Here is a 19,297-nt window from a genome sequence, read left to right as displayed (position 1 = left end):
CACTGAGGCCTTTGCTTTAGTGTCTCTAATCTCATTCTACTCACATCATGGCCACATGTTTGTCCAAAAAGCCTCTGCTTTGGAGCTGACCTGATTGGAAGGTAATAAAAATCTAAGTCGAACAAAGGAAAGAAATAAGCTACATTCACGCATTTACGCACACACACACGCATACGCACATACACACACACACACACACACACACACACACACACACACACAAACAGAGAGAGAGAGAGAGAGAGAGAGAGAGAGAGAAAATAGCACCCTTATCATCCCTGTTTCATTTAGAGTTGATTGCTGTCGGATTATAATGCAATCACCACGCTGTGTGAGCCGTAACTATGGGAACTGGTTTTAACTGTTTATCTTGCCAGAGATCTTAATTTAAGTTTGAACACTCTGGATCACTTAGATGTGAGAGACATGGGAAATTGACAAAAAGGGGACAACAAAGAGAAGGGAGGGAATGGGAGCTGTGGAAGAAAATGGAGAAACAGACACGTTCTTGTTCTTTCTGTTGTATTTCATATGCAATTAAATTTGTCTCTCAGAGAGAAAATCAATTTATGATGACAATCCACGGGTCAGTAATGAAAGCAGCGGAGTTCCTTTGCCATGGGAAAGTTTCTGCTGGAGAATGCCACTAATCTTGGCAAAATGAATCATTCACACTTTATTTGGACATCTGTGTTAACCCCCTCACCACCCCCACACACACACACACACACACACTCTCTCCTTCAACCGACTTTCATTCATTTGTGACAGTTTTATTACAATTTGTGCAGGTGGCTGGAGGCTCAGGAGCCAAAAAGAATGCCGCATGGAGATGGTCCAAAATGTTGAGGAGTTGTTGAGTTCATAATGGTGTTTCCTCCATGCAGTATGGCTGTCACTATAGTTGGGACACTCTTAACTTACATATTATCAATACCTGAGAATGGAAACACTGGACAAAACTAGTTTTTTTGTGCTCCTACAGAGTATGCTTCCCACTGTGCTGCCTGCAATATACTCAACAAAGATGTTTGACTTTAAGGTGTGAACAAATCCAGATTAAAGGCTCTGAGGCTACGACTTTATGTAAGCCTGAGCTAACTCCATCCTAAATACAGGAAATTGCACATACTGCCACAGTATCCACAGTAAAGTTTGGGACTTTACAGCAAGCAGCTTTGTCAACTTTTTGGCATTCAAAGAATTTCTACAAAACATCCACAAGCTGCCCTCATTTTAAAATTTGCTAGAAAAGTAAAACTAGCATCTTATTGAGTATTTCAGTATTTATTTATGTATATTCAGTATTGAGTGAATATGTGTTATGTTAAAGTGATGGTTTGGAGTAATTTCACCCTAGGGTCCTTTGCACCATGACCTCGAGCCAAACAACCCCCCAGAAGCTTTTTTCACCTGGGTCGAACATTGGGAGAGTTAGTGTTATCAGCTGAATAGCTTAGCACAGGGGCTAATGGATCCACGTTTGTATCTCGTAAGTTACCCCACTAATAATGCCCAAAATGATACCAAACTTCTGCACTAGGACAAATAGGTTATGCACTCATAAAACAATGGATTGGACTTTGTAAGTACACCAGACGTTTATGTAAATAACACTTGCCTGTTGGCTTCTGCTCTCTGCTGTTGCTGCTGCTACTGCTACCGGGCAGTAAGACAAGTGCTTAGGGACGTCTACAAATTACAACACCGAAAAGAGATACAAGAAAAATATTTATATTATTATTATTATTTATTTTATAAGGTAATGTTTCCAAACTTACCTCAATTATAACTTGTCTCCTGATAGTTATACTACAGCACTTACTTTAAAAAAAAAAAGTTAAATTGATAAATATTTTTGTTGTATCGCTTTTCGGTGTTGTAATTTGTAGACATCCCTAAGCATTCGTCTTACTGCTCTGTAGCAGCAGCAGCAGCAGCAGCAGCAGCAACAGCAGAGAGCAGAAGCCAAGTTATTTACATAAACTTCTGGTGTACTTACAAACTTTCCAATCCATCGTTTAATGAGTGCATAACCATAATTTGTACTAGTGTAGAAGTTTGGTATCATTTCGGGCATTATTAGTGGGGTAACTTACGAGATACAAACGTGGATCCATTAGCCCCTGCGCTAAGCTATTCAGCTGATCACGCTAACTCTCCCAATGTTCGACCCAGGTGAAAAAAGCTTCTGGGGGGTTGTTTAGCTCGAGGTCATGGTGCAAAGGACCCTAGGGTGAAATTACTCCAAACCATCACTTTAAAGTGTTCACTCGTAGTGGACCACAAACTTACTGTTTTGGTTCACTCATCGCTCTTATCAACCCTATTTCCAGATTTTGAGTATAAACAGCTTTTTTGTCTTCTACATCATACATATCTGCTCTGTAGATGACTTGTCCTGTGTTATTCTTTGAGAAAAGAATCAGAAATAAATAGGAAAGGAAATTTTTGATCTCACCATGGCGCCCACTAGTTTTGCATTACATAGTTACCGTATATCTACGTAGACGGAGACCTTATCATGATACAGCCAATCAAATCTTGCATAAAGCAGTAATGTCACCATTCTATCATTGGCAGAGCAGTCAACAACAACCATATTAAAGGGGGATTTTGGTATTTTTTTAACCTGGACCCTATTTCCCCATGTGTCTAAGTGACTAATGTCAACAAGAATCTTGGAAATGGGACCAGTATTGAGCAAGAAAGCTGTAACTGGCAGCAGTGATACAAGCTGCAATATAACCCTGAAGGAACATCAATGTACGTCCACTAAAAGTGCTTTTTTTCCCGCTGACAGGCCCAGATTGTCATTATAAATGTCTATAAGTGAAAACAAAATGATCGTGACAAAAAATTTAGTTTGGAGACCAGCTATAATGTGCATTTTTAATTTGCACACAAAAAACCTGAGTGGAAACACCGTAATTTTAACCAAGTCCTGAAATATCGCAAACAGGTTTTTTTGAGGAAGAAAAGTTGCCTTCTCCATAGAAGCAAAATGGGACCAAGTGCAATGGAAACAGATTTGGCGAATAAATAATGACAAAGGCTACGTTATGCCCAGCGCTGCCTGCTTTCGCCCCCAGTGTTGGGTTTACGTTCAGCTTGCTGACTTTGAGTTGCTGTTCTGGATCGTTCCGGCCCACTTTAACCCCTGAGTACGTACATCAGAAAGTGAATGAATCCGTTGTAATTTAGCAAGCAACATGAACAGATGTTTTAAGAAAATGCAAGAGAGCGGTTCCTCATTACGGTGTGGACCTGTTCTCTCTCTGTTTATTATGGTACCAACTTTTCATTAAAGGGAAATTTCACCACTGGAAAGCTGAATATATCTTTAAATTGGGTCACTAATGTAGTAGAAATGTGAAAAGAAAATTGAAATTGGTGCCTTCTAGGCCGAGATAAGCCAGAAAATGTGTTTTTGGCTCATATGGATGAAAGACACCAAATCCCAGAATGCACTTGCTTTGCTGCTGTATGAGGCTACTCCCAAGCCACACCTACCCTTTACAGACAGACAGTGAGACGATCAACTCAACAAGTGTGTTTTATTGTCATTTCAACCATATACACGAAAAAACGTTTCACCGTGGCTCAAGTGGTGTTACACATTTAAAACATGCTTTTTTTTGGCCACAGCTAATACATTATCCGGACTTCTTTCAGCGGATTGATTGATAGCTCCAGAGTGAACAGAACTGTGTCCATGGCAACGCTCTGCTATGCATGGCAACGCTCTGCTATGCATGGCAACGGTGTGTTATCCTTAGCAACGGTCTGTTATGTAAGGGTTAATGCCCGACTTCAGGCTGATACAAGTCCTGATCACCCTGTCGGGGTTGTATTCGCTATAACAACCGCCTCGCTCTACATTATCCCTTACATAACAGACCGCATTCTACATTAGAATTCAACCAAGCCATGTAATAAAAGAAGGCTAACACATAGCTACTAGCATTAGCTCTTGGTGGGCTGTGGTATAAACATCGAGTATAAACACAGCCGTACATTTGCGTGGGATGTAGCTAGAATTGTCGGCATTTTACAGTCACAAACTCCACCAGCAGTTAGCAGTTAGTTGGATACAAATCACCCCATTTCTGCAACAGGCAGTCCGGGGTAACACAGCCGACCTCCACTAGTAGTCTTACCCGGTGACCGAGCAGCAGGCTGGATTGTCAACAGCAATATTTCCACAACAACAAAAACACAGCACAGCAGTCTCTGAACTCACGTTGGGAGTTTCGTTGAAGTTGGATGTAGTCCAGTTTGTTTAATGAGCGGACACTTGCAAGCAGGATTGGTGAACAGATGGCTGGCTAGCGTTAGCTTTCCACCGGCACACTCGTTCAACGCTCCCCGCTGATGAGGTCACTTTACCGGCCACAGGAATCGAGCACAACCACTGGTCTCCGTGCAGGCAAAGCTTGCGTAGTGTGTGGAGTATTGCGTCTGTAATAAAGTGTCCTGCATATTCTCCGATGTGTTCCAATGTATCCCGGTGGTACACGTGTGTGGTAGTTTGAATGCACATAATTGTTGTTCTAAAATTTCCGTCAGGATCAACAGTTTCTGCTCCTGCTGAGAAGCTAAGCGAGGATTCAAGATGGCTGACACTCGTTTTTTTTTTTGGCCTATGCGGAAGTGGCTCCTAATACAGGCTGTAGTCTTTTGCCTCTGGGCAAAAAAACCTCAGATGACGCAAAAATCGTCATTTTGCGTCATCTGAGGCTTTTTTCCAGACCCACAATACAGAGATCTCCCCTCTCAGGGGGACATGAGGGAGGGAAGCACGGTCATTCAAAAATACTACCAGGTTTCTACTGATACAAAGCTTAATGCTAATTGGTGAAGTTTCCCTTTAACCTTAATGTCTTCTTGCTTTATCCTCCATGGCAGTCTCAAAACACAGCTTTTAAAACGTTGTTGTGACACTGTGATTGGCCTATGGAATCCTTGGCCATTCCTGATTGGTTTATCAGAAGGTGAATGCCTCCAGCGCTGATTCGCTTTAGGAGAGACTGATTATTTGTTAGGTCTTCCTGAAAGAATTTGCGCTGAGCTACATAAGATTACATCTATTTTAATTGAATGTATTTAATGGAAATGTAGAGGCCTGCATTAACTGAGCAAATTAAAGCAGGTTATGAACAGGTTAAAACAGAAAGAAAAAAAAGTGAAAGAATCAACATTCAGGCCACAACATCCAGCGCTGATTCATCAATTGAGTAGCACGTTCAGTCTGTTGCTAGTTCAAGCTGTTTAGTTCAGTACAATACTAGTAGCCTGCAAGCCAGACCCACATCAAGATGTTGGATCTGGGAACTCACCATTGACAGGGCTCAACCCGAGGAGCGGGATAAACGGTTGTCTTTCAAATTCTCTCTGCACGCAATAGGATAGCGCTACAACTAAGCAGAGCAACGGAGAAGGTAGCAGAGCTAGTTGATAGATTAAACTTTTGCCGTATCCAATCGGCAAAACTCCGAACACATCTTCCTTTTTTAAGAATGACTTCAGTGCTGTTCTTTGTTCTTTTCTCAAAGAAAAGCTTAACTCCAAGTCTTCCAAAGTCACGGCCAAAGCCGATTCGAAAGACTGCTGTTCCCAGCAGCAGCAGCAGCCATAAGCCCGCCCACCGACTCTATACACAATGTGATTGGCCCGGCCAGAGTTTGGTTTTTCCAGCTTGCAAGCCAAAGGAGAGTTGCTAGACCCCCTGGCTGCAAATTACATTTGCTGCCGCTAGGGTGCGTCTAGATTTCTAGGCTACAATACTAGGCCTGTATAGGTCAATTCAACTATTTGAGTAACTGTGGAACATCATGATTTTTTCTGTGGCTTACCCTGGTATTCTACCCCAACCCTAACCAATCCCCACTCCCCATGCCGAAACCTAACTACGTCGACCATTCTAGCAGATCCGATTTAGGATTTATCCTTTAACATGGAGGTAAAGTACTATGTGTCATGGTTTTAACTGACACCAGTGCTCTCAGTCGCCAGTAAAGGGAGCTCCGCTGCTATAAGCCAGTGATTGCCATCCAGAGGTACCCCAGGGGCTAGCCTACTTCTGCTGTTGTTAGGGGTTACTTGGAAAGGTTGTGGAGCAACACAACTAATTGGAAAAAATAAATAGAAATGATAATTTGATTAAAATATGTCATCTGTAACACCTGAACACTACATGTTGCAGTTATGTAAGAGTGCTGAAACATTAGTTAGCAAGCAAGCGTGGATGTTTAAGTAGTTAGCTAAAAGTTATGGCTAAACGGTTGAAATAATTAGGTTGAAGTATTGTATGAGTAGCTTAAGTGGTTAGCTAAAAGTAGGCCTACTGACTAAACAGTTTAAATCAGGGATCTTCAACAGGGGGTCCTCAGAGTTAATGCATGGGGCCCCTGCAAATTATTGTACGTTTTTCAAATTTTTCAAAAGTCTTAATATAAATCCAACATATTATTAGCAAATATAAATCCCCACTGCTTACTGGCCTAGGTAAGGTAGTGACTAAGGCCATCCACAGATGTGTGCCACATGTATGTTTTAACATTAAAACATGATTTATAAAATCATACCAACAATTGTTAGGCAATTTGAATAGTTTAGTATTCTATACAAAAAAGGTATGTATAAATGAGGCTGTCCTAAAAGTTATTGTAGGCCCAGTTTAATATGCGACTTTGTTTTATAAAATATATGTAATAGGGTGTCTCTGCTCCATCTCTCTTTCAGTTAAGGGGTCCTTGGCTTAAAAAATGTTGAAGACCCCTGGTTTTAATAATTAGCTAAAAATAATGGATAGGTTGAAACATTCAGCAGTCTGAATCTCACCTATTTTAACTGGCTTTTCACAGCCCAACCAGCTAGCCCAGGCTCCCAACTATCTTATTCATATATATATTTTTGTGAGCTTTTATTCTGCGCTATAGACAGTGACTTTGAGTTCCTAGAAAAGCTCTACACTATTCTCTAGTGTTATATACATTTGGCACATGGAAAGATCACAATAACAGCCTATGATTAGACTTGTTTTGGTTGTTTTTAGCTACTGCATAACCATGATTACTGATTCAGTTTTTTTTTTTAAGTGAAACCTTAGTGTTAGATTTCTGCATACTGTATCCACGTAGGATTACCTGGAAATCTAGGTCTATGCATTTCCCAGATTTCTGCTTTAATAGAACTCAAACTTTTTCCTTGAAAAGCGAGCTCTGATCATAAGTGAAAAAACAGTGACAGTGTTGGCTCTGCAAAGAATTCATAGTGTCCTCCAGCCTATTGAGCCTGCTGCTGGGTGGGTCCTTGAGCTTAAGTCTAAAGCCTACACTTTACGTTTTGGAGAAATCTATTACCAACAACAGCTTGAATGAAAACAAGAACTTAACATCTCCAGACGGGAGATAGGACTGCCAAAACTTACATTATTCTGAACATAATGACGTTAAATTCACTTCCACTTGCAATGTGTTTCACCAGAACTAAATTGACTGAATTGTAAGCCAAAGTGTGAAATGGAAATAAGTTGAAGTGGCGAGGACAGCGATCAATAAGAAAGTTAATTAATGAGGAGTATGCAATGGTGTGAAGTATGGATTTCCCGAATGCTTATGATTGATTGTTACATCTGAAAAAATAAATCCACCCACCTTTAGTTTACCCTCAGTTTATAATCTAATAAAGGAAAATGTTTACCTTTGTCTTCAACCAACCACCCACACTGAATGTTTTTTTTTTCTTTTTGATTTGAATATTATATATATTTGAAAGAAATAAATGACTAAATTGGTTGTATAAAGTGTATGATTGAGGACTGATAACCAAAGACAGAATGTGTTTCACTTTTTTGACTTCATCTATTAAGTTTTTAATAAATATGGTTTTTTCTTTTTACAAAATTGTATTCAAAGATATGATTCAACTGCTGGCTATGAATAAAGATGGTATCTCCTTTATTGAGCAATCATTTTCGTGACATTTAAACAGCTTTGATCCAGATGAAAGAAGAGCCTAATGCAAAATGAAGTGAGAATGGTCATCTGTATAGTATATGATTAAAGCTATGAATTAATTATGTGCCATGTTTAAGATAGAGCTATGCACACATAGTGAGTATCCATTGGCATTGACCCATGTAGAAGCAAAGTGACTTTGGAAATGGATGAGTGTATTTTTGATTATTGTATGTAGAACATGGCTGCGGTATTGTTCAAGCTTTACAAGTTTACGTGAGAAAAGTTGTGTTGCGAAAGAGAACAAGGATAAAAAAAATTAAGTTCTGATTACAATTACGGGACGTGACACTTAGCTGATTTCAAATCAGCGAGGCCAAATTTCACAAAGCCTGTCAATGGTGGCAGCAAGCTCGCCAGATCCCTCCCCAATCAAAAGTTTGCTCTATATAATTTTACGCAATCAGATTTCTCCACAGTCATCCAGTGCAATCAGGTAATCAGAGGGGAGCATTAACAAGACAAATGGGGTTTAAAAAGTGGGTGCACTCTGTTTGCAGGAACTTCCTATGGAGAAGCCCCCTCCCCTCCTTGATTACTTCTATCACCCTCATACAGCGCAACATCCCCGCTAAATAGCTTTTCCACTACAGTACAGGCAGTATGTTCAGTAGTGATTGACTTTACATGTAAAATTCGACAGGTAAATTGTTACTCTTAAGGCTATTCATGTCAAGTGATTAACTGCTCCAACTTCAGGTTCTCTGAATGATTTATATTGTACAGTAATGACACTGCGGCCCCTTTCACACCTTTCATTAAATGTGAAAATCCTGTGATCCAAATTGCACAGTCAGGGACTATTTTTGCCAGCATGCATTTTCACTCCATGTATGTGACTGGATTTGTGCTGACTGCTGTCTGTCTTCTTGTATACAGTGTTTCCTAAATACGCTCTGAGTACTGTACTGTAGATTTCTAGAATGATGTTAATACTAGGATTGGGTTGCAGCAGCTATTCTTAAATACATGACCCCTAGATTCCACCAGGCGTGTCTGCGCTGCGTTCCAGCGCCGAGGGCCGCCGCAAGCATTCACATGAAAAATTTCTGTCTTTTTTTGATGGAAACAAAAGGTTTCAAAAGCACGGACAGGGAGTAGAAGGGCTGAAGCATAATCACCTTGTGCAGATTCCCCAATCGTATATCATATCACTACACTTTTTTAACAACTAAAACACAGCCACAAATCTTTGATCCATGTCTGACTAAATGGAAGAATCCATTTTACTATGTAGACTACTTACTTTTATGGTAGAAGCACAAATATCCAGGAAAAATGAACAAAACAAGGAGATCTGCGAGTTGTGCAGGCAAAATGCTCCGGTATTACGCATGGTGGACTACGGAACAAAACCCCGGCACAGCCAGAATGCGGCGCATCCCACCTGGTGGAATTTCATTGTGAGTGTATGTGTTGAGTTTATCCTAAGGTCTTATTAGTTACTGACTAAATACGATTGCACCTTTAAGATAATGACATGTCTAAGTAAGTAGCCTAAGTCTAATCGGTTGCAATGAAACAGCTATAGACCGAATCTCCGTGATGTCGCGGAAACACTTCCCGGGGTGGACAACTGGCATCTGATTTGAATTGCGGAGATATGTGGAATCGGCAAACTTGTTTATTTCTGTTGTCATTTTCAGCCGTAACTGTAACGTTTAAAGAAATAGTTAAAGTGGCTATATGTAACTTTCAGCTTGTGTTGATTCTAGCGGCCGCTTTGGACAAAAGCGGTAGTGTTTTTACCACACCTGCTGTCGTAAAGTTCTTTTCTTTACGGAGCTGTATTACACACTGTAGATTACTGAGTTAGCGTTACTGGGAGGTCATATAGTCAAGATGAATGTTTTGCTCAGACAGAAAATAATTAATTTACAATAAGAGAATAAGTTACAGATGCATCGTTGCATTTCAAGTGTTGCATACGGTAACTTAGCCTACGCGCTAAATGGAAGGAGGACGTCATTTAATGTCGTCTACTGACGTACAACCACATTGCGCAATCTAAAGTTATTTTATGAATGAAATAGACATATTACATACCTAAGGAGCCAATTCGGGATCGGTTTTGAATCATTTACAATACCGTAATTGTCTCCATCTGTTGATAGCCTGACCACGTTATTGCCCATTGTCTTTCGCTCTCCCTTATAGCTTTTAGTTGTTCTTTGTTTAATTTCCTTTTTTTCTGTGATGGCCCTGCCCCAGTATCAGCCATAACTACAACAGATAACTTATAAAATAACTTTAACACTTTAAATACATTTTTAAAATAACTATTTATGGTAGGTCTAACATTATTATATTCAGAAGATGATCCTCATATCAATCACCGTGGTTACAGCTTGTAGCTATCCTAACCTTTACTGGGACTACCTTTTCAAAACTAAGTTTTAGGAAACATGTTCAGGAAATTAAAAGAATAAGCAAATTGTTGCCAAGGTTTTTGTTCACAGAGTAAGATGTATATAGCTTTGTATGGTTATGTGTACATATACAACATGTGTTTTGGCATTTTTGGCACACTTCTACCTCAGCCTACTGCACACAGACACAAGTACTTTTGCATTTCTGCTGAAATAGAGACCCGTGTACAGTGGTGCCATGCCAACAATCTCATTCAACCATTTCACAAACTGAGGAAAGGGTCGTGACATGGGTCAGAGGGTATCAGAGGTCACAAATGATGAACCAATCAATCAGCTCTGCTCCTATAGGCAGATTGGTGTTCATATGGACAACACCTGTCTGGAAGGCCCGTGTTGAAATTGTGTGTTATCATTTAGAGCAGACACAGTGGATCAGAGGGTTTATGTTATACAAGGCTGCATTACAGAGCATATTCATATGTCAGAAAGCATGGCGATATCTAAAAACATCTCATTTAAAGCTTGCTTGTCAGGGGACTGTCATGAAGGTTGTGGAGAGGACTAGAAACTAGTCTCTCCAGGCAAGCACAGAGAATATGGTCTGATATTTATTCTCCATGCCAAGTATGAGCTCTTATCCTCTGGCAGAAGATATAGGTTACCCCAATGTAAACTAAATATTTATAAGCTATAGGCCTAATTTGGACCTACCTCAATTAAAACTTTAAATAATGTTGCTTGAGGCTGCAGGGTTGTGCAATAGCTTCATGATATAATGCATAGGCATGTGTGTAGGTTGCTCTTGTCACTGTTTGTGAAAGATGAGCAATAGATTGTGGCTGTGTGATGTTCTTCAGTCTGGCTACATATCACTTTGTTAATGTTTTTTTATTGTAAGTATATGTCAGCTGTATGATAAAACAATATGTCAAATGTTATGTGTGAAGCATTTGAACTCAAGGCAAATATCCCTCTGAGGACAATAAAGTATCGCCTGCAAAGTGGTCTCCATGATATGTAAAAATTAAAACGTTGTCGTAAGACTATAGCAAACACATTATTGGAAAGGTCTCAACCTGGAGAGTAACATATCTGAGTCTGAAGAGGAAATATTGATCTCTGAACCCTGAACCCAGTACATGTTTGAAGGCTTGTCATTTACACACATAGGACCAGCTGTTCTAGAAAGCTCTGGACCTCAGCTGTCATGTAGATATGGTCACCAAAGTTCACCCACTGTAAGCACTGTCAAATATGGTAATAAGCTATTTTCACGTATTTAACGATTACATTTTTTAAATCTAATGACATCAGTGTGTTCCCCATCCCAAAAAACCTCAGGGTGTGTCCAAAATTCTACACTGCCAACTTCTACTTAGGAGAAATATACCAATATATTTAAAAACTACAACTCCCACTAGAGACGCGCCCCAGAACCTGTTACAAAACTAGTGTACTTGTAGTTCTTCCGGGGGTGGGTGGACTTGTTCGGCTCCTGTGTTTCTGCTGTCTGCCGTGAATGGGCTTCATTCCATTTCAGATTGCCGCCGGCCGACCGAGCAAACAGTACATGAGACAAATACATGAAACTGTATTTTATTATTATTGTTATCTTTATTGTTTAAATCATCAAATACAAGATTAGACAAAAACATAAATATTACGAATATTATGTATTTTTATCTTTCCTATCCGCCGAGCGGTAATTACCACGTCACTTCTGGAGTATTTTTTAAACATTACGGTGCATAACTTACTGGAACAAAGCTGAGCAACGTGTTGTTGCTGGTGACAAAACCACTGATTAAATATGTACATTGAAGCGATACTGTCGTTAAAGACCCGATGATCGCTGTCCGATTCTCTGATATGAATGTCGGCATTGCATTGTGGGATATGGGCTTTGAATGCGCCCCGCTCTGCCCATATCGTAGTGTTCTGTCTTACAGCATACTGTAGTATTTCACCGGTAATAAGAACGAAATAATATTATTAAAATAAAGAAATGAATACCATGATAACATCTAAATAAATGTTGATAGATGTAGCGTTCTCGTGAATAAATGTTGACTAAAACAAAAAATACCAATAATAGCAAAGCTGTATACAGCTTCTCTGCTGCAGTCTGACTGGCCGAAAAAATTGTGCTGTGATCACGAAAGATGCTTCCTTTTGAAATACATTAGTTTTAAAAAGTACTGACCATCACAAAAAAAACCCGAGATAAACGTGTCCATGTACACAAATCAATAGATTAAATTCCGTGAACATTTCACAAACTGATGTGAGACTGGGTTGGTCTGCAATAGTGTATTGCAACTATTTAGGTGTTGAGCCTTGTGTCAAATCACGTTATTCCATATGATACAGTGTTTCCTCTATGTTCATTTTGTGGTGTCGGCCCACCATGGCAAAATTTCTGCCACCACGGTATCAGAAATAGGGCTGTACAAAAAATGCCTTTTAAATTATCGTGCAAACGTAATGCACCCACCCCATTGGCTGCCGCTCACATTACAATTTAACAAGTAGAACTATTCAGAGGTTATTGTTGTTCAGACAGACCTGCCCCCACTGCTAAAACAAATCCTAAAGGAAACACTGTGATAATGCCCTAGTGTCTTGGTAAGGTTATTCAAAGGTTTTTTTAAATGCTAAGGATAGTACTGAAGGCCCAGGTGTAAAACACACGGCCCGCCACTGATCATAGATCAAGCCATACACATGTTGTTTGATTATACATGACAGAGATTTATTCTGTGCAGCACCTTATTGGAATTGTGTCTTTTCTCCCAAAACTTTTCTCACAGTTATAATGATACATTCCTCAGATCTAACAGATTGACCTCTTCAAACACTGAAATAACTAGGGAAGACAATGTGGAGGTTGACAAAAGACAACAGCAAAATGAAATAGGCCCTCTCTCCGGCCCTTAGGGTCTTTGCAGCAATTCTAATTAAGCCCATCCAGATACAGAGGAGCTGGATTGGGGCAGTTTCTCATCAGGGTCCCTCCATGAGCTTCTTTTGTCATGAGCACACAGCCAATTACAAAGCTCAACAATAGAGTGGGGAAGTCTTATACCCTCCACAAAGACGTGGGACTATGGAGATCTCAACATATCCATAAGCATGAAATGACTTTGTGAAAACTCTCTCACCTTCCTAAGAAGTGAAATCATATATGCCTTCTGCGTTTTTTGGTGGACATTAGACTTAGAACAAGCTTGCGGGTTCAATTCCCTGCAGTAAACACATCATTTTATGTTGCCAAAGGAACACTACAGATCCAGTAATGGAGTGGTTTTTAAAATATGCATGTCCCACTAATTAAAATGAAATATATTTCTGTGTAAAATAAATCTGAACAGTTCCCACTCTATATCAAGACAAGCCAAAGATAACCTCACTTGTTTATCATCTTTGCATATTAGTCTTGGCGAATAATATGAGTGGCTGTGTAATCTCCGAGCTCGCCAGACCTTAGATTATGGAGCTGTCTCTCATTTTATTCATTGTGCACAGAGGGTAATTACCCAGAGATAAGTGTTCCTCTATCAGGGGTCCAGTCACAGCGCTTCGAAAGCAATCTCCTCAGACACGGGTCCCTTCCCATGGCTATTTGGGCGACACAGAGTGGGAAGTGGGTGCTGGAGGACGCCGGCTGAGCGCTGTGGTTGCCTGCGTTCGAATGAGGCCTCCTGACAGTCACGGCCAGGTAGGCCAATCTTTCAATCAGACTCCCTATTTAACATTGCAAAGCTCTACTGCCCTGCCTCATTTATAGCCGCTTAGGTTGCTTGTGATGAAAAGCAGATAACGGTGTACATTCACCCTTCCACCTCTTTCCTCAGATGGAGGGAAAACATCCTCTGGGGCCTTGGACTATTATTTTTTGTGTCACATCAAAAATGAATGCTCCATCGGACTTGTAGGAAAATGAGACGTTGTGTCAGAAAGTGCAATTACTCACTGAGAGAGGATTCTGTTTTCTGTGTGATTTTTGATGGGGATAAGTGAGGCAAGATTAATGCTTCTAAGAAAAATCAATGAGTGAAAGAGAAAACATATTTTTGTGTTGTGAAGTTCCATCCAAAATGTTTGACCTGATGACACAAACACACACACACACACACACACACACACACACACACACACACACACACACACACACACACACACACACACACACACACACACACACACACACACACACACACACACACAAACAAACACACACACACACACACACACACACAAATTGATGTAAAGTAAGGAAACCATAACCCTCCCTCTACATGGAGGAACAGACAGACGTGTATGATTAAAAATACCAAAACTAAGTAAAAAGGCAAACACTTTAAATAACACTGTTCAACACAACAGCCCAGAAAGAGAATGATGTTTATGCATTAGACATGAAGACATTTCGGAGATTCTTTGAGGATGAAGCGGTCATGCTTGACTTAAAAGCCCAATGAATAATATGTGTGGTTGTGTAGGCTAACTTACAGGTAATTAACTACATAGTCTATATACGCGACGTTCCACTTCCGGGATTGCTCTGGCACCGCCGGAAATTCCACCTGATGTCCAAAATTTAGGCTGGATGTCTGTTGCCTTGGGCTCCCTTTGTGTTGGCATTCTAAACTCCGGTGGATTTATGAGGACTATGGTTAACTGCTCCTCAGATCTCTGCAGGGTAAATCCAGACAACTAGCTAGACTAGCTGTCCAATCTGAGTTTTCTGTTGCACGACTAAAACAACTTTTGAACGTACACATGTTCCACCAAAACAAGTTCCTTCCTGAGGCTATTTTGCATAGGTGCCGTTGCTCCGCGCTTAGCGCCGCCCAAGACGATTGTGATTGGTTTAAGGAAATGCCAATAAACCAGAGCATGTTTTTCTCCCTTCCCGGAATGCTGTGTGGGCTCGCCAGACCCTCCTCCACAGCACTGTGGAGGAAGGTCTGGCAATGCGAGACTATTAACTACATGGTGAAAAACAATTTGTTGTCTGTGTTTAACAAACATTACTGATGTAAACAAACCTTTTGCAGCTTCAGACCTATCAATCAATTTGGGAATCATAGCAGGATTGGATTGTTACAGATTGTTGCAAGTGGATCAACCAATCCAGCTTGTTTGACACGTAGGATAGCACAATGTGTTGCTGTGATTTGCAAGGTGTGGGCGACCAGTGGTGGAAGAAGTACTCCGATTCTTTGCTTAAGCAAAAGTCATAATCGGCTACTACAATGTAGGGATACTCGTTAACGCTTTAGAATACAGCCCGCAATGTACACTGTAATTCTTCCCAATTTACAGTGTGATTTTTTTTTTGGGACTAAAAAGGCCACATAAGTCATTTGTTTGAGCAACAATTGTGACATATATTTACATTTATAGTGACGACACCCTCTAGTGGCCAGAAGCCAAGCAGGAAGGAAGGTGACGAAGTATAAGAGCGCTACATTTCTATGGAAGTAGGTAAATTGGGGAGGTGGATGAGCTTAGCATACAGATTGAAAACATTGGGAAACAGCAAGCCTGGCTCTGTCCAAAGGTAACACAATCCACCTACCAGCACCTTTCTCTGACTAGAGCTGTAGAGAGATTTCCATAAATCCAGCTTCATTCAGAACTCTTTTACATTTAAAAACTCAGCCCTGTATGTACCGTTTGTCAAGTTTATTTTCTCTGAGCTGAATAACCTCTTCTATATGTGTTCAAGGGACATAACGAGACCTTATGTCTGCCATGTCACAAAAGGAACTCTACTATGAGACTCTTAATGAATAGCATTGAGTGGAAGTTTTTGATTATAGAAAATAAACATCTTACCTCAAGACACTGAAGGGAGCCACCTCATAGTTCAAAGACACCTCCCAAAGCACACATTGAAAGTATGTGCTGCAGCTTTACCTAATTCTACATTGTCACATGAACATCGTTACCAGGGTCAGCATATTTAATGGAAATACAAAGATAACATCTGGAATGACATGTTGGTTACTGATTGAAAATATTTCCGCAACATACTTTTACAAATTCATACATCTACATCTTGTTGAATGTATGAATATGCAGTTTTCATTTAAAGAGAGGCAAAGTCCCTCTCCTTAGGATGGGATATGTACGATAGTGAATGGCGAGAGACAAATAATTTTTTGATCCTGTTTGAATTGAGCCATGGATTACAAATATGATATGATACGTCAATTTGAAAGATCATTTTGCAAGTCTAAAAAGTCTCAGTTTGTCGTAAAACAGGTGAAGTGTGAAAATACGAAAGACTTCTCAGCCCAAAGTCATATAGGTGACATCTTGCTGAAGATACTATATCTGTCTCCTTTATACCGGGATGTAACGTTACTCACATGAGCAATAGATCTTGCTCATGCTTTCTCTTCCCGGCAGATAAAAAGACACTGGATAAAACACATCAAATAAAATAACATTACATGTGTTTTGAAACATACTGTAGCTAAGCTAGCTAGCTAGCGAGCAAGCCGAGCAGAAAGCAAGGTGACGTTTATAGTGCGAGACGAGATATGTAGTTCAGTGAGCTGTTTCACACAAAACAAAGTCGTACTACGACCAATTGTGATTTTCTTCACTTTTAAATTGACAAAATTCATATTTGAAATTCATGGCTCTCCCCGTTCACTAGTGTATGCTACATGTTTTTTTCCAAAAGAAGATCCCATGGGGTCCACCGGGAGGGGGAGGGATTTCTGGTGCGTTCCATTTGTACTCGGAAGTCTGAATTTCCGAGTTCCAAGTCGGACATTTCAAATGGAACTCCCCCTGAAGCAGGATTTCTGACTCGGAAAGAACCTTTCAGTACCCCAAGCAAATCCAACATGGCTGCTGCATGCATCAACAGTATTGGAAGCCGTAGTAATATACAGTTTATTAGCACTTCTGTCTTGTTTGTGTCTCATTAAACCAGTTGTACACACAATACTGTGCAACTTCTATCTGTTGACATGCTGCTACGGTGTTTATTCGTACAAAATACAGCATAATTCGTTGTTATCAACTGGTATTGCTAGCAATAGCTAACCTGGCTAGAGACCTTCTGTAAATGGAATGTTGAAAAGAAAAACATGTGTTGCACCAATTTGGGGCAAGTCGAAGGAAGACCATCTTAGTTCCGCTGGAGACTCAAGAAACAGATGACACTACATGACCAAAACAATTAGCGCTGACGATAACCTTTAGTGATTACAACTTAGACTTTATTTTCATAGCTCCAGCCATTGGTTTATTAATTATGGTAACATTGTACTACGAAAGCTGCCGCATCAACTAGGTCCAATAGGGGACAGGATGAATAAATCCCCTACTTTTTAAATTTGGAAAAGAAAACAAAGGCCAATTATAAAATTAGCCCAAAATAACTTAAACTGCCTGCTATTAACATCCATTACATTTTTACCATGGATGTATTTGGAGAGCTGGATGCGCACCACCACTCAGCCTTTCTGTCAATTTGTTTTGGGTGGTCACTTGTGGTATTGCAACACAAAAATCCCCTTCGGCCAATAAAGCATTTTCCCCGTAGACCACCATTATAAGAGAGATGTCTGTAAAATGATTTACAGGACACCTACAACTGAAAACAAGGTCAAGTATTACTCTTTGTATTATGACTTCTCAAGTTATGAAGGTTCCATATTTGTAAAACTTATACAGAGCTTAAAATTTTTTTATTTTATTTGAGTGACATCAAAGCACTGCCCCACCTGGTAGCTGAAACGGGTAATTGCATTGTTTCAAAAATGAGTGGAATAATTACTTCTGGCATAACCAGATATTTTATAAATACTTTAAATAACACAAAAAAACTAAATGGTGATAGGTAATACATCTGACTTCATGTACTGCTTTAGTAAAAATTATATTTTTTCAGGGCTCTGGCTCTCACCTGAGACCATTGTTGACGCATATGCAGGACGCAAAAAACGATAATTACTGTTGCACTAGCCTGAACATCTTACTGTGCCAACGTTGCAATAAAGGTTGCCTAAATGTCATTTATATAAATTTGCTGTCAGCTTACTAATTGATTGCGCGTTTTGTGTAGATTTGGACTTTTATACGTTTTATTCCACTTTGTTTAAACGGCGAAGTTCACCTCGTTCACCTGTTTGGAGCTGACTGGTGAATGTGACGCGCGTAGTATAGGCCTTGCTGGATACACCGTGACTCTGTTTGTGGATCTATTGATGGCTGTGGATTACTTTTTTTCATGTCATTGGATTATGGCAAAATACTGATTTTCTTTCTTAACGTGTCTTAACGTTTTATGGTGTGATTGTGCTTGGTTTCGGCGTTTAGAGAGGCATCTCAACAGACTGTAGTTACACAGTTACATTTTAGTTGAATTTAAGTGTCGGGGAATTCTGCCACCATCTGTCTATTGTGCTCCAACACAGCCGTGCAGCGATTGGATTTCATAAGGGCGAATTGTTAAATTGTTACAATGTAATTTCAAATCTGCTTTAAAAAATAAACATATGTTTATTTAGCATGTTTGTTTTGTCCATATGTGCTCGTGCTGTGTTCCCAGGTCTCAGCTGCTACAATGAGTTTTTTTTTTTTGCCCCCCCTGGCTCGAATGTCAAACTCCGCCTATGGGTTTAGTGAAAACTCAGCTTTACATACATTCAAATCATCATACATTCTGAAATGGGTCTGAAATTTTTAACTTGAAATTGATAAATCGTATGCAGGCTATTAACATTAAGTTAATGAGAGAAGATTTTAAATTGTTTTACCCCTAAACTGCTTAGTAAGATAAGATAGATAAGCCTTTATTGTGATGTAACAGTTTTGTAGAATCCTTTTCAAGTCTGATAAATCATTGTTTTTCTAAGGCAAGTGTGGAAAGTGTGT

Source organism: Perca fluviatilis, chromosome 9, assembly GCF_010015445.1.
Source record: "Perca fluviatilis chromosome 9, GENO_Pfluv_1.0, whole genome shotgun sequence".
Taxonomy (NCBI): Eukaryota; Metazoa; Chordata; class Actinopteri; order Perciformes; family Percidae; genus Perca; species Perca fluviatilis.
The sequence above is the reverse complement of the archived record's forward strand: the minus strand, read 5'-3'. Positions refer to the sequence as shown.